Below are 27,757 nucleotides of genomic sequence, written 5' to 3'. Positions count from 1 at the left end.
TCTTTTCAACAAACGATGCATCCACAAGCAAAAACATGAATACTGACCTCAATTTTCCACCATATGTATTATGTTTATAAGCGAGTCATATGGCATATAAAGTTAAATGCAAAACTATACAACTTTTAGAAGGAAAAAGCAAAGACAATGCTCTAAGACAAGACTCTAAAGGGCGAGAGTCACAAAAAAGGGGAAAACAAACAGGGTGCTTAAACTTAGTCAAAACGTGAAGTGTTTGCTCTTCAAAGCAGCCCACTGCGCAGATGAAGTGCAATGCCAGACTGGGAGAAAATATTGCAAGGTATATACAAAGAATGTAAACTCTAGAGTAAGAAAACAATCCAATTAGACACACAGACATTTCACCAAAGAAGTTTGAGAAAATGAACACATGAAACCATATTCAACATCATTTAAATAGCAGAGAAAGGTAAAAGGATAATGCGATATCATTGCACATCTATTAATACGGATAAAAAAATTTAAAACATGACAATACCATATGCTTACAAGGATATAAAGCAACTGGCTCTCTCATACATTACTGGTGAAATGCAAAATAGCGCAGCCACTCTAGCCAAGTGTGGAGTTGCTTAAAAGTTCAACAGATACTTAACATACAACTCAGAAACCGCATTCCTTACTATTTATCTTAGAAAAATTGAAATATATGGGCACACATATGGTTTAGCAGCTCTATTTGTACTCACCAGAAACTACACCACCCAAAAGTACTTAGGTGAATGGATCAACACTGTGGTACATCCACTGAAGGAATAGAAATCAGCAATGAGACCCAATTGGTGATACACTAGACAATTTGCCCTGGTATGAAGAGCATCATGCTGAGTGAAAAAAGCTAAACTCAAACACACACTATATGAGTTTATGTTTAATATTCTCAAAACATAAAAGTACAGTGATACATAACCCATCAGTGCTGGCAGAGAGATTAGTAGTCAATAAAAATCAAGATTAACCATTTGCGCAGCACTGCCCAGAAATTCAGATCTTGTCTATTCAAGTAGAATGGCAGTGATTTAAAAGAATGCAGCTACGCACGGTTAGGTATTACAAGTTAGATGTTTAAGAACTGAAAGCTGAAATGTATTCTAGACTAAAAAATAAAATTTAGACACTAATTTAGGAGACGACTTGTTAGACAATTATAAATAGCAAGCTAGTCTAAAACTGGTCATGAAAATCTTTTCTTTTTTTTTAATCTTAAAAGCAGCAGAAAGTTAAGTGAACATTACAGAGGAACAAAGATTAGGATGACAGTATACATCACTAACACATGGCAGACAGTGGAGCATCATCATTAAGAAATTATAAACCTAGAATTCAATACCCAGAAGGAAATTGGAATCAAAGGCAAATTAAATAAAGACACTTTGGACATATGTAATAGCTGGAAGAATACATTAGCAGACGACCTACACATTAAAAAGAAATGTTAAGTCCTCCAGGTAGGAAGGAAATTCCGATCAGTGGAAGAGTTATGAGTTAGAAATGGTTAAGTGAATGAAATATGCCTAACCAGCTATCACCTAAACTAAATCCATATACACGATGCAGTGCGTTTTAAAAGAGAGCTCCATCTTAGTGTCTTCTAAGTTGCTATCTTGAAGTTTGGTGCTCTATTAATCTTACTAGATGAGATAGGAACGTGTAATGAACGTGTCAGACACCAGGAAAACAAAATAAGTATTATAAGCTCAGGTGGCATATTATAATACTCTGGGTTACAGTTGGCCTGCCAACAGCAAGGTCTTAAGTTCAAACCCACCAGCTGCTCCTCAGGAATGAGGTTTTCTAATTCCATGAAAATGTGCATTTTGAGAAAGCCAGATGCAGTTCTGTCTGAAAGAATCACTATGAGTTGAAATCAACTTGATAACATTGAGTTTATCTTTTTAAAAAAGGAACCCCGGTGGTGCTAGGTTCAAGGTTCAAACCCATGATCTCCTCTGAGGGAGACCGATGAGGCTCTCTCATAGCTATTTACAGTCTCAGAAACCCTAAATTTTTAGATACAATAAAATTAGGAAACATTTCAATTCTACTTTCTACCAATCACAGTAGAAAATACAATTCACCAAAATGTGTCTTTCTCAACTCTAAAATGCCCATAAAAACATACACAAGCTTATACACATAGGATATATGTTCTACCATCTGCTGTGTTTCATTTAGGCATTCAGGGAATCTTTCCATCAAGTCTTTTTTATAACTACACAACATTCCACTGCTTGGATATTCCCATACTAGAAGTACTAGAACCACGTAGCCAGTATCATTGTTGGATATTTATTTGATTCCTAGGTTTGCATTATCATAAACAAAACTGTAATGACTACCTTTATACCTACTTTAGTATACCTACTTTTCTGACTAAGTTTATTTCAATGTATTTTACAATATTAGCTTTATTCTGAATGGAATTTTTTTTCCTTCATATACCTGCACTTCTTTTATCAAAGTGGCTATGCAAAAAATGGAGGATGACCACATTAGGTCACAAAATAAAAGGATGACCACAGTCATTACATGACTGACAAACCACTGAGACTAATGATCCTGCTAAACTGAGACATAATCAACCTTACCCATTACAACCATCACTACTCTCTCCTCACGTCTCAATGCTTCTCTGTCAGATATATGCCAGAACAGTTGTAGACTTTTTACCATTGTCAAAAAGTAAACTTTAATAGATTGAAATAATCTACATAGGCGCTCAGTAGACACGCATCACTTACCTTAAAGTCCAGATCCTTTTTTCTTTCAGATTTATCATTTTATTTATTTTAAAAGTCCAGATCTTTAAAAAAAAAACCTTTCTAACTCTCCAAATAATAGGCATCCCATCATACACAACAGAAACCAGTGAATATTTGAGTGTTTAAAAAAAAACCCTATTCAACATGTAGAATCTATATTTAATCCATTGCTAATCAGTGATATGAACAGATGGGAGAGAGAAGGGATACACAGAACAGGAGAAATAAGCGCAAAAAAAGAGATAACCAAAAAGGAAGTTAGAGAACTAACTTTAACGTTTAAATTCCTTTTGACATTGACTGAGCATTTCCATGTGCCAAACAGCATTAAAGCATTAATCCTATCACTATGAAAAGAAATCATTATTTCCATGACAGAGGCTGAGGTATCAAGAGGCAATCTAAGATGGAATAGTGTGATCACGAGGTGTCAAAGGGATCAGGTACGAGGCATCAAAGAACAAAAAATCATATTATGAATGAGGGGGAGTGTGGAGTGAAGACCCAAAGCCCATTTGTAGGCCACTGGCCTTATAGAAGGGTCTCAGGGAGGAGACGAGCCAGTCAGGGTGCAGTGTAGCAATGATGAAACATACAACTTTTCTCTAGTTCCTAAATGCTTCCTCCCCGCCCCACTATCATGATCGCAATTCTACCTTACAAATCTGGCTAGACCAGAGGATGTACACTGGTACAAATAGTAACTGGAAACACAGGGAGTCCAGGACAGATGATCCCTGCAGGACCTGTGGTTAAGAGTGGCAATGCCGGAAGGGTGGGTGAATAGGGGGAACCGATTACAAGGATCTACATATAACCTCCTCCCTGGGGGATGGACAACAGAAAAGTAGGTGAAGGGAGACGTTGGATAGTGTAAGATATGACAAAATAATAATTTATAAATTATCAAGGGTTCATGAAGCAGGGAGGGAGGGAGAAAAATGAGCTGATGCCAGGGTCTTATGTGGAGAGCAAATGTTTTGAGAATGATGCGGGTAACAAATGTACAAATGTGCTTTACATAATTGATGTATGTTTGGATGGTGATAAGAGTTGTATGAGCCCCCAGTAAAATGATTTTTAAAAATAGCGAATAGGGGACAAATCTAGATGAACACACACACACACAGACCCCAACTTTCTGTTCCTCATTATCTTCTTATGCTACTTCACCATTTTTGTCTCTTTCAGGAAAGTTCACAGCTGAGGAAAATACAATGATCTCATCAGTCCTAACAAGTGTTAAGCCTTCCTATTAAAAGTCTCACAAAATGATATGCCAGGAGTAGTGTGGTATACAAAGGCATTTAGCAATCAGACATATGTGAAACTTACAAATTTCTAGTTTCTTCACCTGTAAAATGAGGACACAAGGCTTTTACTACAGTGGTCCAATGAGACCATGCTCTTAAAAACAGCAATAGAGAGAAGTAGCTCTAAAGACAACTATTTGCAAATTAGTACCGAGAATAAGACACATATGGGGAATTTGTAGTCAAAAACATGGACAGTTAAAAAAAACATGGACATTATAAAAAAGGCTTCAATAAATAAATATAATTGGTTCTGCTACATATACTTTGGTGATGGGAATTTAGCTCACTGGCAAACAGCTGCAAGTCACCTGAGTCCATAAGCTATTTTCACCTCAACTCAAAGTTTTGCACCTCCAAGTAACAGAAGTTGATCATACCATTTGGGCAGGGGGAATTCACCTAACATCCTTCTGAAAGTTAGCCACATGTTGTTTAGGAAGCACTTGGGCAATTTTCCTAATCTTTACACATTTTATGGACTTGTCTCCCTCAGTAAACAAACCCTTCTTCTATCATCCCCTCTTATGTCATCAGGTTCTCATCTTTTTAAGCCTTATATTTACTCTAGTTTAAGGATTATTAGCATCTTTTTAAAACTGTACCATTTATTTCAATAGAATTGTTTTTGTTACTGCCCATTTTTTATCTAACGCTTTAAAAAGTGGTTCTTTGAAACAGATAGGCCCACTGTATTGTGTCCTTGATTTCTTGCTTCAAGTCCTCCTTGCTTTAGGCAAGCAAGGTTGTCACCTCTACATTGCAGGTAATAAATCTTCCTCCAATCCTGATATGCGTTCTCCTTCATATAGTCCAGCTTCTCCAATTTGTTAAGCAAACAGATTGAGTAAGTATGGAAGGATATAACCGTAACACACACCTTTCCCTATTTTACACCATGCAGTATCCCCCTTGTTCTGGTCAAACAATTTTCTCTTGATCTATGTAACAGGTTCTGCATAGCACAATTTATGTACCCTCAATTCCCATCCTCCGTATCAGCTAGTTTACTATGCTCCACACCGTCTAATGCCTCGTTGCATTATCAACGGAACACAAGCAGACATCTTTCTCATATTCTCTGCTTTCAGCCAAGTGACTTCAATCAATGACACCCCTCTTCCCACATCGTCTTCTGAATTCACCTGGAATTTCTGGTAGCTCCCCGCTGTTCTTGCTACAATGTTTAAAGTATTAATTTCAGCAAAACCTTATGTATGATTAAAATAATACTCTCCGAGTATTTCCACGTTCTGTTGGGCGATCTTTTTTTGGAAAGGGAACAAATACCGATCTCTTCTAGGTCATAAGCCAGGTCTTCCAAATTTCTTGGCATAAATGAGTCAACATCTCCAGCACCCAGCGCTGCATCCATTTTTTATGAACATTTCAATGGGTATTCTGGTCAATTCCTAGAGCCTTGTTTTCCAACAATGCCTTCAGTGCAACTAGAGACATTTTCCTTCGGTTATATTTATAAGTGGTCTACAAAATATTTGTGAGAAAATGAAATTCAAGAGTAATCTAATTTCCCTACAAACTTAAAAAGCCCTCTCACATATGCCGTCACCTGAAATAGTTAAATGCCAACTATTTTTTGGCACAGAAACTATATATCCCCCACCCCCCAAACAACTTGAGATATGCTGTAAATGCTTTTCGGTTTTCTAACTTCAAGTCTTTGCACTTTTCGTTCTAATACTTTGACTTCTTGGGCTGTCCTTTGAAATTTTCTGTTCAAATCTTTTATCCTGTCCTCCAGTTGCTTTAGTTTCTCCATGTTCAAGTGCACGTTTCAGAGATTTTTGATGTGCCTTTAGTGATCATTCTTTGTGTATGATATCTTTGATGTCACCCCACAACTTGTTCAGTGCATCAAAACTATTCTGGAGATGGTCTCTAAATTCTGGTGGGATACACTTAAGGTCACATTTTGGCTTTCAAGGGGTTTTAAATTTCTTCACCTTTAACTTGAATTGCCATGTGAGCAATTTATAATGTTTCCACAATGACCCTGGTCCTATTCTGGCGGATGATTGTTATGTCTGTTCCCACAGATTACGTCAATTAGATTTCTGTGGACTCAGTGTAGAGATCCACGTGTAAAGTTGTCATTTGTTATTGAAAAGAAGTATTTGCATTGAAGAAGTCATTGATCTCCCAAAGTTTTATCATGCTCTCTAGTATTATTTCTATCACCAAGGCCATATTTTCCAACTACTAATCCTCTTTGATCCCAACTTTCCATTCCAATATCCACCAACTATCAATGAAATTTAGTCTGTTCAATTTCAGACTACAGAAATTACAAAAATCAACAATATTCTCATCTTTGGCATTGGTAGGTGGTGTGTAAATTTGACTACAGATGCATTAACTGATATTCCTTGTAAGCATAGCCCTATCACTGACAGCATTACACTCTAGACAGATCTTGAGTTTTGACACCATTCTTCTTTGTCATTTCCAATATAGTAAACCACATGATTGATTGAAATGGCCAATACTAGTCCATTTCCACTAATGCCTAGGCTTATTGATCTTTATGCATTCCATTTCATTTTTCACAACTTCCAAATTTTCATAAATTCATAACTCATAATGTTGTACTTCCTAATATTAATGGATGTCTGCAGCTGTTTCTTGTTTTGAGTTGTGTCACATTAACTCATGGAGGACTTGGAAGCTTTGCTCCATCCACCATCATTAAAGTAGACTCTATTTTGAAGAGGCAGGGCTTTCCCAATTTTGAGTGCCTTCTGGCATGGAGGGCTCACCTTCTGGCACCCTATCAATGTTCTAATGCTATTCATAAGGTTTTCAGTGGCCAATTTTTTCAGAAGCATCTTCCTTTCTCCTAGTTTGTCTTGGTCTGAAAAATTTGCTGACACCTGTCCACGATGGGTGATCCTTCTGGTATTTGAAACACCAGTAACCTAGATCTCAGCAACACATAAGCCACCACAGTATGACAAACTAACAAGCTGCACTGAAGACATTGCTGAAAAACACTGTTAATGTAGTCCTGCCAAGGTCTTTGTGATTCCCACAGGATGTCTGGGTAGAACAATGCAAGTAAGTTGTATGGAGTGTGCTATGATTGGGGTTTGTTAACTTGGCTATCCCATGATTCTCTGGATAGTCTGGTTGTCCTCAATTTGCAATCTGATATAGTTATCCTTTAAATGTGGATTGTAAATCCTGACCTCTAATGAGGATTAGGCAGTATTTGTTATGCTAACTAGTTAGGATTAGGGTGGGATGCACACAAATTTCCACCCTTGCTTCCACCACACAATCTTACAAGAGACATAAGGAGAAATCACCAAGCAGTGAGAGAGGACCTGGCTACCACCAAGAAGAGATGTGAGACGAGACAAGTACAACCTTGGATCCGATATCCCTGCCCTGGGAACCACAGACCTCGGAAACTGGGAGACATTTCTTGGTGAGGTACTTAGGGGCGCAAGTAACTTATTGTCAGAGCTAAAGAGCTATGTTAACACTTGCCTGAGCAAGGCAGAGGCTGGGTCCGCCCCACAGCCCAAGGAGGCCGGAGATCTGCCAAGGCACAGCTGAGGCATCCTGACCCATGAATGAGTGATTCTTTGCTGATCTTAAATTGTAACATGTCACTTCCCTAATAAATCCCACAATCCTAAATTTTGTCTTTGGATACTGTGTGTTCATTGCAATAAATCATCCAAGCTAGCAGAGTGCCATGGGAGGGACAGCTAGTTTAACAACTGGTTAAAAAGTTGCTGAAGAGAAGACATGTTATCTGATCTCCACCTTATAGAAATCTGGTTTTAGGCTTATGCCTATTTCACACCACACTATTTTTACAGGAGCTGATGAAACCAGTTACAAGAAGATATCAATTTGACCAAGTGCTATGTAGTCGAGAGGAATTATGAAGAAGAATTACCTTCAGAAGAAGGTTGAACATGATGATAGTGGGACAGGAGTAAAAGAAAATATAGGAAAAAATTACCGTAGGAGGCAAAAACATATAAAGAGGCATATAGGCATGTATATATGTAAATATATTAATATATAACAATAGGGATATAGGTCTGTGGACATATTTATATGTTAAGTATTCAAGGTAGCAGATGGATAGACATCGGGCCTCTACTCAAGCCCTCCCTCAATGTAAGAACTCTTTGTTCTGATAACCTGGCATTCTGTGATGCTCACCTTCCCAACATGATTGCTAAAGACAAAAATGGGTGCATAAGCAAATGTGGTGAAGAAAGCTGATGGTGCTCAGATATTAGAAGATACAGCGTTTGGGGTCTTAAAGGTTTGAAATTAAACAAGCAGCCATCTAGCAGGGAAACAACAAAGCCCACATGGAAGAAGCACACCAGCCTGTCTGATCAAAGTGTCAATGGGATCAGGTATCAGGCATCAGAAGAGAAAAAAAAAACAAACAATCATATCAATGTGAACAAGGAGTGGAGACCCAGGGTCCATCTGTAGACAAGTAGACATCCCCTCATAGAAGGGTCACAAGGAAGGAATGAGTCAGCCAAGCAACATTCCTCTAATTCTTTAATGCTTCCCTCTCACCCTCCCACCCCCACTACCATGACCCAGCTCTACCTTACAAATCCAGCTAAACTGGAGCATGTACACTGGTATATTAAGAACTCTCTAACTCATGGAATCCAGGACAGATAAAGCCCTCAGGAACAGTAATGGGGGTAGTGATACCATGAGGGTAGCGGTAAGGTGAGGGAAGAAAGGGGGAACTGCAATGATCAACGTATAACTGGCCCCCAACCCCGGGGAAGGAACAGAAACGTGGGTGAAGGGAGACAGTGGACAGTGTGAGATGAAAATAACAATGACATAATTTATCCAGGGTTCATGATGGTGGGAGGGTGTGAGAGGGAGGGGAAAAAAGAGCTGATACCAAGGACTCAAGTAGAAAGAAAAAGCTTTGAAAATGATGTGCACAAATTTTATTGCTACCACTGATGTATAGATTGCTATACGAGCTGTAAGAGGTCCCAATAAAATAAAAGAAAAAATATTGAAAGTCTGTGGTGTCATATAACTTACTAATGATCTGCTGAGTTAAAGAATGAACAGATGAACTGAAAAGTAGAAATATTAATACATGGTTTATAAAAATTAAGTATTATATAAATTAATATAGTGTTCCATTTCATAAACAGGAAAATAACCTAGTAAATATGTTGTTGGGAGTCCGGCTCCAGTTATACAGATTTCTATTAGCAATGCTAAGCTAGCTCAAGTGCACAAATTCTGTTCTAACTAAACAGAATTTCTAAAAACTAAATTACTTTCTATTTCAAAGCTGGTTCATATATGTAAAAATGAAAATAGGACTAAACTCATGCTTATTGTTTATATAATTGTAAAATCAAAACAAATTGATAAACTGAATACAAATGAAACTATTAGTGTGACAGATGGCAGTATACACAATGGCTAAGAAATGGGTTGCTTTGCATTTTGCATGGCTGTTTTACCACATCACGCATCATGTGGGAGACTGAGTTCTACTTCTACTTCAACCACACCACTGTACACAATGTTCATTATGACATCATTTACCTTTGGGACCAAACATCACCCATGTGTTAATTCAATATCTTTGTTCTCATTAATCAAATGATTTAACTGAGTACCAATGCATTAAAAAAAAAAAAGAGTACTTAAATGGTGTTCTTGATCATGAGGCAATTTATTCAGGTCACCCAAAGTACATGTACTAATATTTAAGAATTGCACAGAAATAAAAAACAGACCCAAATTTGGGAAATATTTGTTTTAACTTGAGCACACTGTGGGCAGTAAAGAGATATTTAGAAATGATACGCTCACATTGAGAAGTGCACAAATAATATTAAGATTTTGAAATTATTTCCTGTTGGAAAGTCTGCCTCTAATTTCAGCTTGAATGTCGTCTGTTACAACATTGTGAAGCCTGCTGCTATAGAGCAAACTATTTTTTATTTTTTCTACTGGGTCAAAAAGCTTATCACTTGTTCTGGTATATAGCCACTATCTTCTACCACTCAAGAGCCCTGGTGGGTTATGCATTGGTCTGCTAACCACAAGGTCAGCAGTTCAAAACCACTTCTGTGGGAGAAAAGATGATCCTTTTCATTCCCATAAAACCCATAGGGGCAAGTTCTATAATGTCTTACAGGTTCACAAAGAGTTAGAATGGACTCAAAGAGAGATCTGTATTATAATCCCTCAAAATTCTGAGGCTGTAAGAGTACATATACCCAGGTTTTCTTCCAAAAAAATTACTTAAATATTCTTTATTAAATCGATCAAAGGATTATGATCCCAATAAATTTTATTCCCTAAACAAATTATAGCAATTGCTGATTTAAATGTTAGATGCAAGTTATATACCAAGTATCACAAAAAGTATGCCTACAGTATCATCTACCCTTTGTGGATGTGGTGGATTAAGACAAGCTACTCAAGTTACTTATTAAAAGCGATCTATCATTTTAGAAGTTACTATTTCAATCCTGAAATGCTGGCAAAACTAAAACCATTGTAAGTTTTGACGATTATTATTAAGCAACACTGTGTATATGTATCCATCCAACAGGTACTATTTGCCTGAATTTTCCATAGCTAAATTGAGCAATTCACAAATGTAGAAAGTAAAGGATATGAAAAGGAAACTCAAGAATTGGGGGGGGGGGGGATTTGAAAATTCTTCCTTTAGTCAATGGGATTATGTCACTATTATTTTTAAGTTTTTATGATAGTCTTAATGAGATATAATTCACATGTCCTACCATCTATTGAAAGTGTACAAGTTTTTGTATATTCAGATATAGATACAATAATAAACACGACTCCAGTTTCTGCCATTACTAGCCAAGCTTCAGATTTTACAGGTAAAGCAGAAGAGTTAAGCAGCTAAATGAACAATAAACATATGAAAAGTCTTAAACATCATTAGATATGGGCAAATGCAAATTTAAACTGCCATAAACCATTCCTAACCCTCCCACTAAAATAGTCAAAATCCGAAGGACTGCCAATACTAGTCAGCATGGGACTGCTAACCATAAGGTCTGTAGTTCCAACCCACTAGCAGTTAGTGGGGGGCAATATGATGGAACCTTCCAGGGAGCTGGAAATATTCTATTATCTTGCTCTGAATGGTGGTTATGCAGATGTCATTTATAAAGCTTTTAGCAAGCTTTACTTGGCCAACAGCCTATGAAGTGAATTCAAGGATCAACACAGTTCTGTGCTGGTACAACTTTTGGCTTGGACATGTTTCAAAGTCTAGGTTAAGCTTTAAGAAGACTGTGCTAAAATGTAACACATATGTACTCTTACAATGTAATTATGTGCAGTAGATACACCATCCAAAACATGTGCCCAACATTTCTTGTGAGCCAGAGACCTTGGATGTCCCTGAAGTCCTTTTCAAAGGTCAGAGTTGCCAAAATCATCTTCACAATAAGACATTTGCCAACTTCACTGTCATTCTCAAAGGTGCACAATGGAGTTCTCTAGAGGCCATGATGCATGACACCACAATAGATTGAAGGCAGAACCAAATACTCGTTATTTTCCATTAAGCCAAATATGAGATTTACAAAATAAAATACCACTTTAATCGTTAATATTTTTTCAGGGAGGAGTTAGTTTTCATAAACATAGTCATCAACACATGCAGTGGGTTGTTACCTTTAAATTTTAAAGTTTCTTAATTTTAACTTATTACCATGAAATATTAATAGATATAACCCTTTATGAGCAAAAGTTCTTTAGGATTAGTAACTTACAAGTAGAAAAAGATCCTAAATAACAAATTTGAGAAGTGCTGGCCTAAGAAGTATATAAAAATGAACTTATTTTGCTAGTGTTCTTTACAGTGATGAAAAATGAGGTGGCAACATTTTGCCTGAAACCATCTGTGCCAGACATTGAAAATCACTACTACATTTATCTGCATATTTTCATCTTCAATTCAGAATGAAAAAAACAAAACTATTTCCCCTGAATATTACTTTCCCTAGCAGACTACATTGCTTTTTAGCAGCATTATTCTTAAAGCTTAACCTAGACTTTGAAACTTACCAAAGCTAAAACCTGCTCAATCACCACATAACCCTTAGCTATGAGTCTGTAGTAGTCCCTGAATTCATGTCGTAGGCTGTTGGCCAGACAATATACCCAAAGAATGCTCCGAGACTGACTTCATTACTCCACTCTCCTATTACTTCTAGATCCAACAGCTCCTAAGCCCATCAACTCATGTTTTACCTTCACTTGAAAATATCTCAGACTCCAGTTTTTCTACATCTCCAGGGATACCAAGAGCAGCTCTGGTAGTGCAGTGGGTTAAATGCGAGCCGTTTGAATCCACCAGCCACTCTGCCAAGAAAAAAAAAAAATTGCTTTATGCACCTATGAAGATTTACAGCTTCAGAAACCCAAAGGGGCAGTTAGTTCTACTCTGACCTTATAATCACAATTTTTTAAAGTGATAAAATAATACTTCCATGGAGCACTTACAATGAACATTCTCTGGATGCAGATTCTAGCCTTTCTGAGTGAGATGTGCTTTCATAATCTCCCCATTAGGTAAGACTTAAGGAGGGAGCCTTGGTGGCACTGTCAGGTACCCATTTGCAAAAGTTTAACATTTACAAGGCTCTGAAAATGGGATCTGCTCATCTCAGGCAAGGAATATACTTCTAGGGTTCTCCTCACAGTCCCACCTCACAAATCTCTCTCACTGATCTACCCTAGCAGGTTCCAAATCAACAACTCTTTTAGTTGTTATTAGAGTTGGAATCAACTTGATGGTAACTTGATAGGAGGGGCCATCAAAAAGTTCTTGGGAAAATGTAATTTAAAAGATAGTGGATTTTCCCCACAAGCTTTTTGAAGCCCCCTCCTATGCTACAAAATCCACTGTCATCAAGTTAATTGTGACTCACAGCAAGAGCACATTAAACATGATTATGTTATCTGGGGTCACCTTATTGAAGACAAGCCAATATTGTATATAGGCAGTACACACCTCATTTCATGGGGAGTCCCTCTGGGACATGGGGGTACAGTGAATGGTATGACTCTTTGCTGGGCATGCCTACACAGTAGGGTATGCTGCCCCCCCCCCCCAGGGTTTCCCGTATGGGCTCCAATAGATTTCTTCCCTTTTGCTTAAAAAAAAAAAAAAAAAAACTCAGTATTAAAAACTTTTACACTGCTGTTCATTGCAGCACTTTTCTCAACGGCCAAAGGTAAAAGAACCAGAAAATGTTCCCAACTGATGAACGGGATAACAGAATGTGCTTTGTATACATATCACGCATTATGCAACCCAAAAGAAAAATGAAGTTCTGATGTAACTCAAAAATATTATTATATTCTCACTTACAAGAAAGCAGCAAATAAATAAACCAAAGACTATTAATGGGCTCCAGGGCTGGGAGTGAAATTGGGAGTTTTTAATGGGAGGCACCGAGCTCTGGTGGCACTGAACTGCTCACCACAAAGCTGGCAGTTTGAGCTCACCTGCTGCTGCACAAGAGAAAGATGAGGCTCTCTACTCCTGTAAAGATTTTAGTTAAGTTTGGAGTTTATTTTTTTATATGGAACTTATGTCACAGAATGTTGCTGTAAATGTGTACGTTGCTGCATCTGATTTGGTGAGTAAGAAAAACAAGAACATTTAATTCAAAAGTGCCAATGACCTTTTAATGCATATAAATCTCAATAGCAAATGAAGAATTTCCTAAAAAGAACAAAGTTACACAAGTGGGAAGGTATAAAACCTATATAAAGAATTGGGATAGTCCAAGTAGGAGGAAAAGGGGTGTGTGCGTGTGTGTGTGTGTGTGTGTGTGTGTGTGTGTGTGTGTGAAATTAAATTGATAATTATATTAAAGGAGTCCTGGCAATGTAATGGTTACTTCTTGGGCTGTGATCCGCATGGTCCAGAGTTCAAAACCACCAGCTCCTCCTGAGAAACACTGGGCTTTCTATTCCTGTAAGAGTTAGTCGTGGAAACCCACGGAGTTGTGGGGGGGTGTTCACTATGAGTCAGCACTGACTCGATGGCAACAAGTTTGGTTTTGGTTTGAGTTATATTAAAATTAACTTCATGATGAGAGTTTTCACATTAAAAAAGAAACAAAAAGGTAGTACCTAAAAAGACAACAGGAGTAGGAGGGCACAAGTAGGGCAGCAGACATGAAAAAGTACTGCTTAGTGAACTAATTGATTAGAACCTTTGATTCAACATCAGAAATTCAAAAAACCATTCACTCAAAAATGCTCATCACCGCCTAAGTGCAAAATTAAAGGTAATTGACAAGACCATCAAGGGAAAATTAAATGATCAATTCAATTAAATGAATTATAGGCCCAGAAAAAAAATTCATGGAAAAATTTTATACGATGGGGAAAAGCTATACCTACTACAGTATTCCCACCCAATTAAAACAAATATGAAATGAGTCAGGATGGAAATATACCTATTCAATAATATGGTTGCTTTCACATGGTGGAAACAAAGGCACGCTGCATTTATTCTCTCAGGTTCCCCTGAACGTTTTCTTTTTTTAACGTTTTCTTATAGAACTCAATTTCATAACCAAATAAAAATCATAGAGCATATAAAATCTTTACTATAATTCACCTATGTACAATTTTTTAAAAATTCATATTCCCCAAGATAGGAGCCCTGATGGCACAGTGGTTAAGTTAGTGAAGTGCTCAGCTGCTAACCAGGTCAGCAGTTTGAATGCGCCAGCCATTTTACAGGATAAAGATCAGGTTGTCTGCTCCCAGAAAGATTTTCTGCCCTTGCAAATCCTATTACGGTAGTCCCCCCTAGGGTTGCTGAGTCAAAATCAACCTGAAGGTGGTGTATTTGGTTTGGATTTTCCAAAGACAGTCCATCAAATGAAGTACTACTGTTATGTTATATTTGCAATGCTTCCAGTGTAGCCTTCCTTTAATATGAAAATCAAAAACACCACTATCGTGCTTTCAAAATTATGTCCTTTGTCTCTCAGATGCTAAGTCCTTAAAGGATTTGCAGAAATTAATTACACAAAACCGTTTATGTTAAGAATTTTGTTCCACTCACCTTGGATCCCTGGTCACCTGAAATGATAACTCCTAACACCAAAATCAACTGCCCTAAAATCGATTCGAACTCTAACTCTACGGACAGAACAGAATGCCCCACTGAGTTTTAAGCTGTCATCTTTATAGAAGCAGATTATTGAACCTTTGTTCCTCAGTGGCTGGTTAGCAAGCACTTTAACCACTGCATTATCAGAGCTCCCACCTGGTGTAAACCTAGGTACAGAACAGGAATGCAGTACATAATTGTTTAACTTAAAAGTACAAAGTGAAAGCTACAAGACAGAATTCCAGAAATTTAAGTGATAATCCTAATTTCTACACCAGAGTAGTTTAAGATTTGCACGGTCTAAGGCTCTGCTGTTCCAGACTTGCTGACTCCAGACTAAGGAGTTCTGAGGGCAGGGCCCCAGCAAGCCATTTTAATCAAGCCTCCGAGTTTGAGTAATCATTGCTCTAAACTAGGGCTGGCACACTCTCCTTGGCCAACCAAGTTCAGCCTTCCTGTTTTTGCTTAGTCCACAAGCTAAGCCAGGTTTTCATACAGGAATATGTGCAAAAAAAATTTGATAACAGAGTACACTTAAGTTTAAAACCCCCCCAGCTAAATAAACTATTTATTCCTCCCCCCCAAGATTTTGTTCCTTACAATAAACCTACCTGAATTACAAAAAATGCATTCAATCATTACATTTTTTTTGTTTTGATAAAAATCTACTTCATTTCCTCAATTTTGCCTCCTTCCCCACAAAACCTAAAATGTAAGGGTGCTTCAAAGGTCATGGCCAAACCCTATTATCTTTTCATTCTTTTTTCCACAAACTTTTTGAAGCAGCCACGTATTTACTATCTGGCCTTTTATAGAAAAAGTTTGTTGATCCTTTTTCTGAACTATGGAGGGGTTATCAGAGAAAGCAGGCCCATTTTTCCATACTACTTTGATAACAGACTAAATTTTTCCACGAGCTTTCTGAAGCCCCCTAGTACTATTCCAACTTAATTGGCTAAAAGAAAAGAGCGAAAACCAGGAACCTTACAACTCTCAATAACCAGAAAAGTGAGCTGGAAGGAAAAGGAGCTCAAAGGATTGGGAAGGAAGTAAACCTACTCCTTTTTTCTTCTCTTCCTAATTCAGTCTCTGGTATAGAGTGGGATCCACTATCTGACTCCCAGCTCAGGATGATCCAAAGAAAACCAATTCCTTTCACAATGGTTGACCAACATGTTCAACCTGTTCAAATTTAATTCAATGGTAATAGAAAGGATAAACTAATGTACAGAGCTTTAAAATGAAATACCAATTCTGTGCAGGCAGTTCTAGATATTGAAAGTCATACTGCTTCCCCACCCTCGATTTTGCCATTCAATCAAAAAATACTTATTGTAAACAATATTATTCTAGGTGCTGTTATACATAAAAATAAAACAGAATGCCTAATTTTGCCAACAAGTTCATCACCAATTGTGAAGAAGAGAACTGAGTGGATATTTGAGTGACTACAAAGGAAAAAATTCAGAGAATTTAGTAAATAATGTGCCACATTATGAGATGAAAGAACTATATGCAAGATTGTCTACTGATTGCATGCTATCTTGGCCCAATTACCTCATTCTCTGAGCCATTTTCCTTAAAAAAACAAGTTTGACTAGCTCTAGATTCCTGCTCAAAAAAGTTTGGGTCAGTTTCAGCCATCCACACAGCAAAGAGAATTTTTAAAGCCAAGAAATAAATCATAGAGAACATACTATGTGGAAGTGACTCTCATTTAATCGCTACTGGGGATGATCTAAATGCCAGGCACCTTCTAGGTGCTAGAGATTTATCAGTGACTTGGGATCTTGAGTCTGATCAGATGGGTGCCACCAACCTACAAAATAGAATTTAGAGGACAAAATTAATCAAAGCAAATGATAAAAGTGAAACAATAAAAAAGAAAAATACAAAGAAGGAATTACAGAAAAGGAACAGGAAGAGGTGATACTGCACTCATGTTTCTAGTCAAAAACTGTTATTAAGTATAACTATTCCTAAAACCAATATGCAACTTACTAAAAAAAAGTATCAGTTTCTACCATACTTGACACTTAGGGCTTATTCGCAAAAGTTCAGAATGTATCTCTTTACTTATTTTCCTGACCTCTAACAGAAAAAATCCATTAGCTTATACTGCATGTTGCTGTTAATTACCCAGAGTCAGTTAGGTGTACTTTTTCTAACAACTTAATTCAGTCTCCTTCCATCAGGAGACCGACTGAGTAAAAGAATCAGAGCATTACAAATAGCACGGCCTTTGGAGATCAGCTAGTCCAACCAATCTCATACCGGACAGTCTCTAAAACAAAACAAAAGGGAGTATCCAGGGACCACTACTTTTTTTTAATGATCAATATCACCTGTTGCAGTTTTTCTCCACCACAAAGCGATTCCTAACTTCCACCCAAAACTTACTCAATTAGTAACTTCAGAAAAAGACTTAGACATCTATAGCTTAAAAGCTACTCAGGTGACTCTCATACACAACTGAAAATACGCTGAGACTGAGAACAGAAATTTGCTCCCACATATGTACATGGTAGATAACCAAAAAACCCATGGTCATTGAGTGGATTCCAACTCCTAGTGAGCCCACAGAGTTTCTGAGTAGTCAGCCCCATGTTTCTTCCAGGGGGGCTGGCGGGTTTGAACTGCTGACATTGTGGTTAGCAGTTCAGCACTTACCTGACAGCAGGCAGGCGGGTGCTTGCACATGCACACATGCCCACAGTTCTACCAAGAGCATATTTGAAGAATAAATCTAGATTAACATCCCCCCTCAAAAATGTTTTTGTTCCACACATTATTCCTTAAAAGTATTTTATACTCATCATCATAACTACACTAAAATGTACAGCAATAAATAAATTCAAACCCCAATGCACATAAGAAGATTCAGAAGTTTCCTATAGTCTCCTGTCCTTTTTTAAGATCGTAGTCCTATTTCCTTTAACAGAAAAATCTCTGGGAAATCTCGTTCATAGATTGAGCTAGGTTTTACCCCTCCCTCTCTCAATATAGAATTAGCCCAACAGACCACATCAACTCACTGTCATCACAAACCTATGTAGCAGGGGCTCTCAACCTGTGGGTCGCAACCCCTTGGGGAGGGGGTGCGGAGGTCAAATGACCCTTTCACAGGGGTCGCCTGGTTTGTAACAGTAGCAAAATTAGTTATGAAGTAACAACGAAAATCATTTTATGGTTGGGGGGATCACCACAACATGAGGAACTGTATTAAAAGGTCACGACATTAGGAAGGTTGAGAACCACTGCTATATAGGGTCTCCGAGACTGTAAATCTTGAGAAAGGAGATAACTTCATCTTTCTCCTAAAGAGTAGTTCATAGGTTTGAACCACTGACCTTGACCTTGTGGTTATCAGCCCAATACTTACCAGACAATGTCCCCAGAGTTCCTTAATAGACCAAAACGATTTTAAAAAGGGAAACACACCAAATACATGTTATTGCTATGTCACTCCATTAAGTTATCAAACAATACCGTAACTGCTACTAACACACTAAATTAAAGCATTCTTTTTGAAAAGCCTTTTATGGAAAGTATGCTGATTGTAAAGTTAAGCCCCAACTCAGAAATCTCTCATACGGATAAAAATTTCACATGCACTAAATGTTCTTTTTGAGATGATTTAAATAAATGACTGGAATACAAATGCCGGAATGCTGCATCTTTTAGGAATGTTGACTAACATTTTAGTCATAAACAAGTCCACCAACTAAAATACCACCCTGAACGTGTTGGGAGACATCTGGAAGGGGAAGAACCTTATTTTGCTGCAAAGCTTTCTAATATTGCCCTTGGCCAATCGATATATTTCCCAAATCGCTACTTTGTTTTAAAAGCAAAGCAAAACAAAACCTAGAGCTACTCTGCAAAGGTTTTTAATGCTTAACTAATACAGTCTTTAGTATCATTTCACTAACGAGGGCCCAGTAGTTGAAGCACCATCACTAGATGCGCCTAAGATCCTTTGTCCTTACAATGAAGATGACATTATCTATATAAAGAAATTAATAAAAACTGGTTAGCACAATGCTGGCACACAGGTTCAAAAACGGATTATACTGATAAACGAATATAAGCAGGAAAACCTATTTTCCTATTTATTCACTTGAAAACTCTATAAAAACATGCTATGATTAATAACTGATTATTATTATTATTACAAACAAACGGATCACCATCTGCCTTTTCTCAACTTTACACTGATTCTTAGCTCTGGCAGTTTTTGAAATATACCTTTGCTCAGTCCTCATTATCTGATCAGTTAACCAGTCTCTGGATTTGAAACCAAAGAACCAGTTTGGTTTGGTTCCGTCTTGAACTCCCCCCATGCTTCTAAAGTGCAGTCAGGTAGAGGTTTACTGCATTAACCCTTTCACGTGTATCAGTGTTATTTGGTAATAATTTTGATGGCTTACAAGGACTAGGGGGGGAGAAAATCCAATAACTGAAAACAAAAAGAAAATTATTTCAAAATTCAGAGAACATATTAACAAAATACTATGTTCTTTAGAAAATAAAAATCAACTTGCTCAATGACTACAGGATACAATTCCCCACCCTCACCCTCACTTTATTGCACAAAAAACTTCCAACCAGAAGGATAAACTCTGTTTCAAATCCTATTTCAAATCGCTTTCTTGAACCTGGCTTCAATAATTACTATTAACATGTTGAAGTAAAAGCCTAAATGTCCATAGTTTTTAAGTCATCATGTGAAAATAAAGATTAGTTAAAGAAAACTTGCATTCGTTTAACTATTCAAGAACAAGATGAATGGACAATTCATGACATTCTTTTTCAACATCAGCAACATTATTAATACCATGACAAAACATGATCTGTAAGAATATATCCAGGAGGGGAAAATTCATCTTTCTTAGGCAGGGAAAATACATTTCGAGATCCTAGTAGAAAAAGGATGCAATGCATTCTCTTGATTAAGGAAACTAACAAATGCACCACGCAATTTCAAAAAAGTGGTGCAAAGTAACATCTACCCTTCAAAGTTACTTCTTGAAGAACTTAAGACTCACACATGTAATGTTCTTACTATTATATAGTCCCCCCTGAAATTTTTTCAGAAACCACCAAGGTCAGCAAAGAAAAAACAGCCCAAGATTATTAAGAATTTGAACAGCTAACTGTCAAAATGAAAAAGACAGTGGAGAAACAGATGCATATAGTCCCCAAGTGGAATATTTAGCAAAAGCAAAATATACGAAGACACATATTTATATTTAACCTTTTCATGAGTTCACCCTTGAAACGCCTATTCCAAATATTTCCAGACCTTCGTTTGGTTCAAATACTGAACAATAAAGCTTAAAGGATGTAGATTATATGTATGTTTAAGCACATTCATGTAAACTGCAACGTTGAGAAAAGGCAGATGGGGATACTTTTTATATTTAATAAATCTTTAAAAACTTGGGAGGCATCTGCTAAAACCAAAATGGCAGCCCACTGCGCATCATTAGACCATGCGATCTAAACGCCAGCTTATCGTCTCGTTAAATTCAAACTCAAGTGGACTAGCTCGACAGCCAGACTAGTCCATAAGCAGTTCTTACCACATAATCACTACTAAGTGGACCTCATGAATTCTAAGAGGTTAAGTACCTGCGGAAGTAAAGTTTCTAAGAAATGTACCCCCAATTTTCCTCCAGCTAAGTGAAGGTTTGCAAACGTTACGTAGATTTAAGAGACTTGAGTTTTTTTTCCGGGCCAAGAGGGCTACGGACATTTCCCTCAAAGGAAAAAAAAAAGACCACGAATAGTTAAATCATCGAAGCCCTCCCAGGTGGAGTAGTTGGGCTGAGATCCCTAAAGTGGCAGTTCGAAACCACCAGCCGCTCTGTGGGAATAAAGACAGGGCTTTTCGACTCCCTACGCAAACAGTTAGTCACGGAAACCCACAGGGGCAATTCAACCCTGCCCTACCTATAGGGTCGCCATGAATCGGTATCGACTCCATGGCAGTGAGAGGTCCCTACATGTCGCTCAGCTAAAATTCAAAGACAAATCAAGAAATAACACACACACCTGTAAAGTAAATGGCACTGGGGGGCAGTCAATTCACGTTGGAACTAGAGGTACGCCCCCACCAGCCTCACCCCATTCCCCCTGGAAATTTTTTTCTTCAGTTATGATGTAAATACTTCACACGCAGAGTCTACGGTACATCCTAAAAACCCCCAGGTTCAGTTCCAGCTGCCACAGAAATCCCTAGAAATAGCACAAAACGCCCATCCACCTGCTCCCTAAATGTCCAACTTCAGGTTTGACAATGAATGAAAACACCCCACTTATGCCAAGCGAAGGCGCGCAGCCAGAGTATCGGAAGCTTTGCACCCCACATCGCGCACCTAGGCCGGGGGTGGGGTTTTTTTTCCGCACTTTTCTTTTGGCAGACAGTTAAAAATAGAAAAGGTGGTCCCCGTCCAAGGGAGCTCGGGGCGCGACGCCTGCAGCCAAAGCTCACTCCCGACCCCGACCCTCGGCCAACTACGAGACGGGGCGAAGGAGGGCGAAGGAGGGCGCCGGGGCGCCCGCACCCGCGGGCCGGGGAGCGGCGGGTTCTCGAAAGCCGGTCGGGGGAGGCGGCGGGCCCGCTAGCCAGGGGTGTAGGTCGGGGCCTTTGCTCCAAATCACTCCACCTCAGTAATGGCGTTCGGTGTCAAGTGGAACGCGACTGGGGCGAGGGGGCGCGGGGTGGCCCGGACGGCGACCCCCCAGCCCCGGTCTCCGCCCGGCGGGAAGAAACGGGGGGCGCTCGCCGCTGCGCCCGGAGCCTCCATCCTCCCCCCCCCGACTCCCCCCTCCCCGCGGCCCCAGACAGGACGGGAAGGGGAAGGGGGAGGAGGAGGAGGAGGAGGAGGAGGAGGAGGAGGAGGGGGAGGAGGAGGAGGAGGAGGAGGAGGGACGAAACCGTCAGCCATTTTCCCTTACAGTCCAAAACACAGCCACGCTCCCGGGACGCCGGCTCGACAAGGAGCCCAGCCCCGCGCCGCGCTCCCGCGCCGCGCGCGTCCACCCGGCCGGGGGCGGAGAAGGGGGAGCGGGAAAGCCCCCCGCGCCGGCCGCGGAACGGGGCCCGGCGCGCACACGCACACCCCCCTCGCCCAGTTCCCCTCACCCCCATCCAGCTGTTAGCCCCGGAAAAGCGCGTCGCCCCGGCGCTCGAGTGGCCACTCACCGCACGACTCGGAGTCTTCCCAGAACCAGGACACGCGGAGGCGGGCGGCGGGCAGCCAGACTCAGTCCCGGGACGAGGCTGACCCGCCGTGCATCCCAGGCCCGGTTGTGACGGGCGACAAACTGTCTGGAGACGGCGGGGACGGGACGAGGGGGCTGCAAACGAGCTCCGGTATTCCCGGCTCGCGGCGCCCGCCCAGCTGCAGCGGTGGCCGCGGTCGCCTCCTCCGCTTCTGCCGGCGGCGGCTCTCTCCCCCCAGGCTGGGGCGCTTGGCTGAGCTCAGCCGGGCTCCGGGCGGTGCGCTCCTCCTGCGTCACCTCCTCCTGCTCCTCCTCCCGCAACGGCGGCTTCACCTTCCCCTGGTCAACGCCGCGGTCCCCTCTCCAGGCCTGCTCCCGCTGCAGCAGCTACTCTGCCGACACAAACACCGGCGCAGACGCGGCCGCCCCCCGTGACGGAGAGGCGGCAGCGGCGGGAGGGCGGGCTCCCGCGAGGCCCGGGAGCGGAGCAAGTTGGGGAGGGGCTCCGCGCGGCAGCGGCCCGGACGGGCCGGGTGCGGAGAGGTTGCGGCTCCGGCGGCAGCACAGACTAGCTTCCGCAGCCGCGGGCTCCTGTCCTCGTCAATATGGCGGATCTGGCAAAACCCGAAAAATAAAAACAAAAACCGCTCGGCCAGCAGCGGCGGAGCCGGCGGCGGCGGCGGCGGCAGCGGCGGCGGCGGGGCCAGAACCGGCACCGGCACCAGCACCAGCACCAGCGACGCGGTGGTGGCAGCAGCGCGGCAGCGCAGACTCCCTCTCACCCCAGCGCCGCCCAAAGCCCTGAAGTTCCCCGCCCCCGCCAAGCCCCGCCTCTTACAAGCCCGCCCCTCGGCCCTCCCTGGGCTCCTGCCCAGCCCCCGCTGGCTCAGCTGCTTCCTTTTCCCTCCCCCCCACCCCCCACCCCCCTCCACCTGGGCCGGTCAAATCGGGGAGCGTGGCGCGCGCCACCAAGTGAGCGGGGCCGAGCTGGAGACGCCCAGAGCCCGCAGGGGTGGGGGAGGGGAAGGTGATGCGGTAATGATTGTTCACGAAGTATCAGCTCACCCCAACCACTGGCCAGGATCCGGCCCCTGCAAAGGGATTGACCCTTCGGGGCGGCAGCAGGGCGAGGGCAGAGGCGGCACGAGGACGGACCGAAACGTGGGAGGGAAAGACTAAAAGGACCCGCCTGGACACTTTTAAGATTTAGGGCCGGGAGGTGGGGACTGACAGGATGTGTGTGGCCAGGACAGGGTTAATCCCAGCAGCCGCAGCCGCGTCGTTCTGAGTTTGACTCGGGCTGCTTGTTTTTGTTCCATTGTGAACCGTGGCTCCGCCGGCAAGTGCCCGGATGATGACGTCACCCGGCCTCCCCTTTTTTCCGGGATTGTCGGGGGAGGGGACAGAAACAGCTATCCCGAGCCCACGCGCCGGGCGGTCGCAGTTCGCTGTGCCTGGGGGTCCCGGCGGATCGGCCTGGCCGTGCGACGTGCCCAGGAGCCGACCCGGCCTGGACGCGGGTCCCTAGAGGCGGCGGCGGCTCTAGATCCCAAGGGCCGGTCCACCTGCTTCTCGCCGATAGGGGGGAAGGTGTGGCTATCTCCTTTGGCCGAGACGTGGGGGCGGTCTCTCCACCCTCCGTGGGAAGTGCTTTTGGGAAACTCATTCACTGGATCCTGAAAGCACTTGGGGTTCTTAAGATGGCCTGACCACCCTTTGGCTGGAGGAACTCTCAAACCTTTTTCTGACTAGCAAAGAAAAAATGTATTAAATTTGTGGAACGGCAAAGCTGCTGAGCAATATTAAATAAAGCAAAATTAGTTTCTTGTCAACTCTAACGCACACTTCATTGTTAAAATTCAGGAGGTCTGTATGGGTCCTTTATTTAAGATGTAATGCGCCTCCATTGTGCCCGGTTTATTTTCTACATGTTCATATTCCAAAGTAAAAGCCCAACAGGAAAACTTTCTCAGGCTAATCTCAAATAAATGGGATGCTTGTGACGATTCTGTAGGGGCTGCCTAACGGTTGGAATAAAAGGTAATAGCTTTGAAATGATAAGCTGTTGTGATCTTACCAGTTAAGTTTCTTCCCACAAACCTATGGTCATTTGTATAGAGCAGGATTGAGTTATAAACTCTTGTTAAGATTACATATGTAACACCAAAAACACACCCATGCTGACACGTAGTTAACTTAGAAGCACAGTGGTAAAAGTGATGGGCTGCTAACCAAAAGGAGTAGAAAGCGACAGCCATGTACATTGCAGGTTTGCTATGTGCATGGATGTTTTTTACTCCTCCAAATCCCATGAGGTAGCAAGAGCACATACTGCTGTCCTTTATTTTTGATAGGAAAACAAAAAAGAGTAGGTGATTTAGACAAGATCACTAGACAAGATTGGTAAATGGAAAACACAAGGGTTTTAACAAAATGCACCTTTAACAAGGATGCCTACTCTCCCCAAATCTGTTCAGCATTGTGCTTGGAGTTCTTGCCATAAATACAAGATGGCAGGGACAGAACAGGGGCTTCTGCCCTGCCTGCAAAGTGAATGAACAAAAGACCCCTTGAGAACTGTGAGAACTGGCTTGGCAAACCCCTAAACCCCTAAACCTTCAAGCCAGGATCCAGTGGAAATCCTGACACGGAAATGTACTTGAAGGTAATACTGACACATACTGACCCAGAGCAGCGGCTTAGATAAACTTGAAAGTAACAATGTATAAATTTAAAAGGAACTCAGAGCCAAAGGACAAGCGGAACAACTCATGACAAAGTTGCTAGTTCATCTGTAGAGCGTAGCTCCCTCGCACTCTACAGTGCAATTCAAAAACTAGAAGTTCCTTCAGACAACATTCCTTCTTAACTCTTCAGGGCTGGGGTGGGGTGGGGGGAACTGCTTGGTTCCTCCAGCAAAATGGTTATTATGCTTAAGGTGTCATCAACTGGAAAGAGGGACCTATTTCATTTAATTTGAAGTGACTGCGTGTGTGTGTGTGTGTGTGTGTCTTATCTCTTGACCCTAACAAACCATATGGTTCTGGAATTTTCTAGTTTCCTGTTGGGCAACAGCCAGGTGCCAAACTTCACACAAGACATCTGGATAAGAAAGAAACCTATAAAAACTACTTAAATTTGCAGACGAAATTATTTTGTATACAGAAAGCCATTTACCCGAGGAATCCATTTAAAAAAACCCCAAGACTATTAGAACGAATTCATTCATTCATTCCACATAAAAGTAAAATATAAGTTCCATAAATACAAAAGCAGCTATATTTCTGCACAGTAGTCAAATATTTCTAAATAAAATATGCAGTTCCTTTTAAAATAGCATCAAAATAATAAAATACTTAGGAGCAGCTTTAATAAGAAATGCAAGATTTGCACACTGGAAACTATAAAACATCATTGAAATTAATTTTAAAACAAAAGAAGTGGGAAAATGTTGAAGGTTCAGGAGACTGAATATTCTTAAGATAGCAATACTCCCCAAATTGTTCAACAGAATCCACACAAGCCTTATTAAATAAAGTCCCAGTAGCTTCTTTGTAGAAATAGACAAGCTAGTCCTAAATTTGATCGAGAAATCCAAGGGACCCAGAGCAGCCAAAGCAATCTTGCAAAGTTTAAGAGCTCCTGATTCCCAGCTGCAACGCTTACTCCATTCCAAAGCTGTAGTAATCAAAGCAGTGCACAAACTGAAAAACCAAAAACCTCACTGCCCTCGAGTCCATTCTGACTCATAGTGACCCTTGGGCTAGGCTAGAAATGCCCCTGTGGGTTTCCAAGACTAACTTATTTTTTAATGGAAAAAATCATTTTATTGAGCCATAAATAGCATATCAGACAAATCAATAGTTCAGTCATAGACTTTACCTGTTTACAGAAGTAGAAAGTCATATCTTTCTCTTGAGGAGTGACATGATTTTGTACTACTGACCTAGGGGTCAGTAACCTAACACATAGCCACTGCGTCACCTCCAAGCCCTGTAGTGCTGGTCTAAAGCCGGGCATTCCAGGGAATTTCGAAAAGTTCATGGAGAAATAGAATGGAAAAATAATGGAATTTTCCCATGAGCTTTTTCAAGTCCTGTCTTATATAGAGATCCATGAGATAGAATTGATAGTCCAAAAACAAATCTTTGCATTTGTGATCAGTTGCTGTTTTTCAATTAAGGTAAAATCCACAGACCCTAAATGAGCTATTGTGCAGTGTACGACGGTTAGCACACTCATGGTGTTGAGCGAGCATCACTTCTATCTAGTTTCAAAACCTTCCCATCACCCCACAGGAAAATCCTGTACCCACTAAGCAGGCAATCTCTAGTCCTTGTTCTCTTCAGCCCTTGCCAACCACCAACCTGCTGTCTGTCTCTGTAGACTTCCCTCATCTAGATATTGCATATAAGTAGACTCATAATATGTGACCTTTTGTGTCTGGCTTCTTTAACTTTGCATGCTTTCCATGGTACATTCCTATTGTCCTATGTACATGCACTTTTGTCCGGTTTCTGGCTGTATGGCTATGCTGCATTTTGCTTGCCTAGTCATCAAGTGGTGGCCCTTTGGGCTCTCGGTTCTTTTTTGACTCTTAGGAATAATGCAATTATCAACATTCCTGGACATGTTGGGTCTGCAGGGTTGTGTGTGTGTGTGTGTGTGTGTGTGTGTGTGTGTGTTTGTTTGAATGCCTGCATCCCAGTCTTTGGGAGAGATGCCTAGAAGTGAAATTGCTGAGTCATAGGCAATTCTATGTGTAACTTTTTTTTTTATGTGTAACTTTTGGAGGAACAAACTTTTCCACTGGTGGTTGAATCACTTTACATTCAGCACAGCAAAGTGTGAACTCTCCAGTTCCTGAATATCCTCCCCAAATACCTGTTAATTTCCCTTTTTAAAAAGGCAGTCTCCTAGTAAGGATATAAGTATTTCATTGTGGTCACTGTTCAAATCTCCCTAAAAACTAATGGTGTTTACCATCATTTGAAGTGATTCATGTCCCCTCGTGATACCATTTTTGGAGATGTTGCTGAGGGTTGGTGTTGGTTCTTCTTTAAATAGTTGGTAGAATTCAGTGGTGAAGTGATTTTGATGCTGGGCTCTTATTTGCAGACTTTTGAGGTTACTGATTTTATATCTCTTTACTTATCATGGGTCTATGGAGATTTTTCTATTGTATATTGAATGAGTTTGGGTAGTTTATGAATTTCTAGGAATTTTCTCATTTCATCTCAGCTATAGTATTCTCTTAC

The 27,757-nt window shown here is 40.9% G+C and overlaps 1 protein-coding gene across 8 annotated transcripts in view; it reads right to left on the bottom strand.

Moving 5' to 3' along the window:
* USP9X (ubiquitin specific peptidase 9 X-linked) overlaps positions 1-23,266 on the bottom strand; it is a 106,550-nt gene extending 83,284 nt beyond the window's left edge. For 4 of the 8 annotated variants that reach the window (XM_075539493.1, XM_075539499.1, XM_075539497.1 and 1 more), the window contains exons 1-2: positions 22,480-23,265; positions 12,383-12,493 (exon numbers count right to left, since the gene is read on the bottom strand). The gene's annotated coding sequence lies outside the window, so the exon portion shown is untranslated. Of the gene's footprint in view, positions 1-12,382; positions 12,494-16,966; positions 17,089-22,479 lie in introns of all 8 variants that reach the window. The other 4 variants (XM_075539495.1, XM_075539498.1, XM_075539500.1 and 1 more) reach the window with 4 other exon arrangements.
* Positions 23,267-27,757: the final 4,491 nt, after the last annotated feature.

This window comes from Tenrec ecaudatus, chromosome X, assembly GCF_050624435.1.
Source record: "Tenrec ecaudatus isolate mTenEca1 chromosome X, mTenEca1.hap1, whole genome shotgun sequence".
Lineage (NCBI taxonomy): Eukaryota > Metazoa > Chordata > Mammalia > Afrosoricida > Tenrecidae > Tenrec > Tenrec ecaudatus.
The sequence above is the reverse complement of the archived record's forward strand: the minus strand, read 5'-3'. Positions and strand labels throughout refer to the sequence as shown.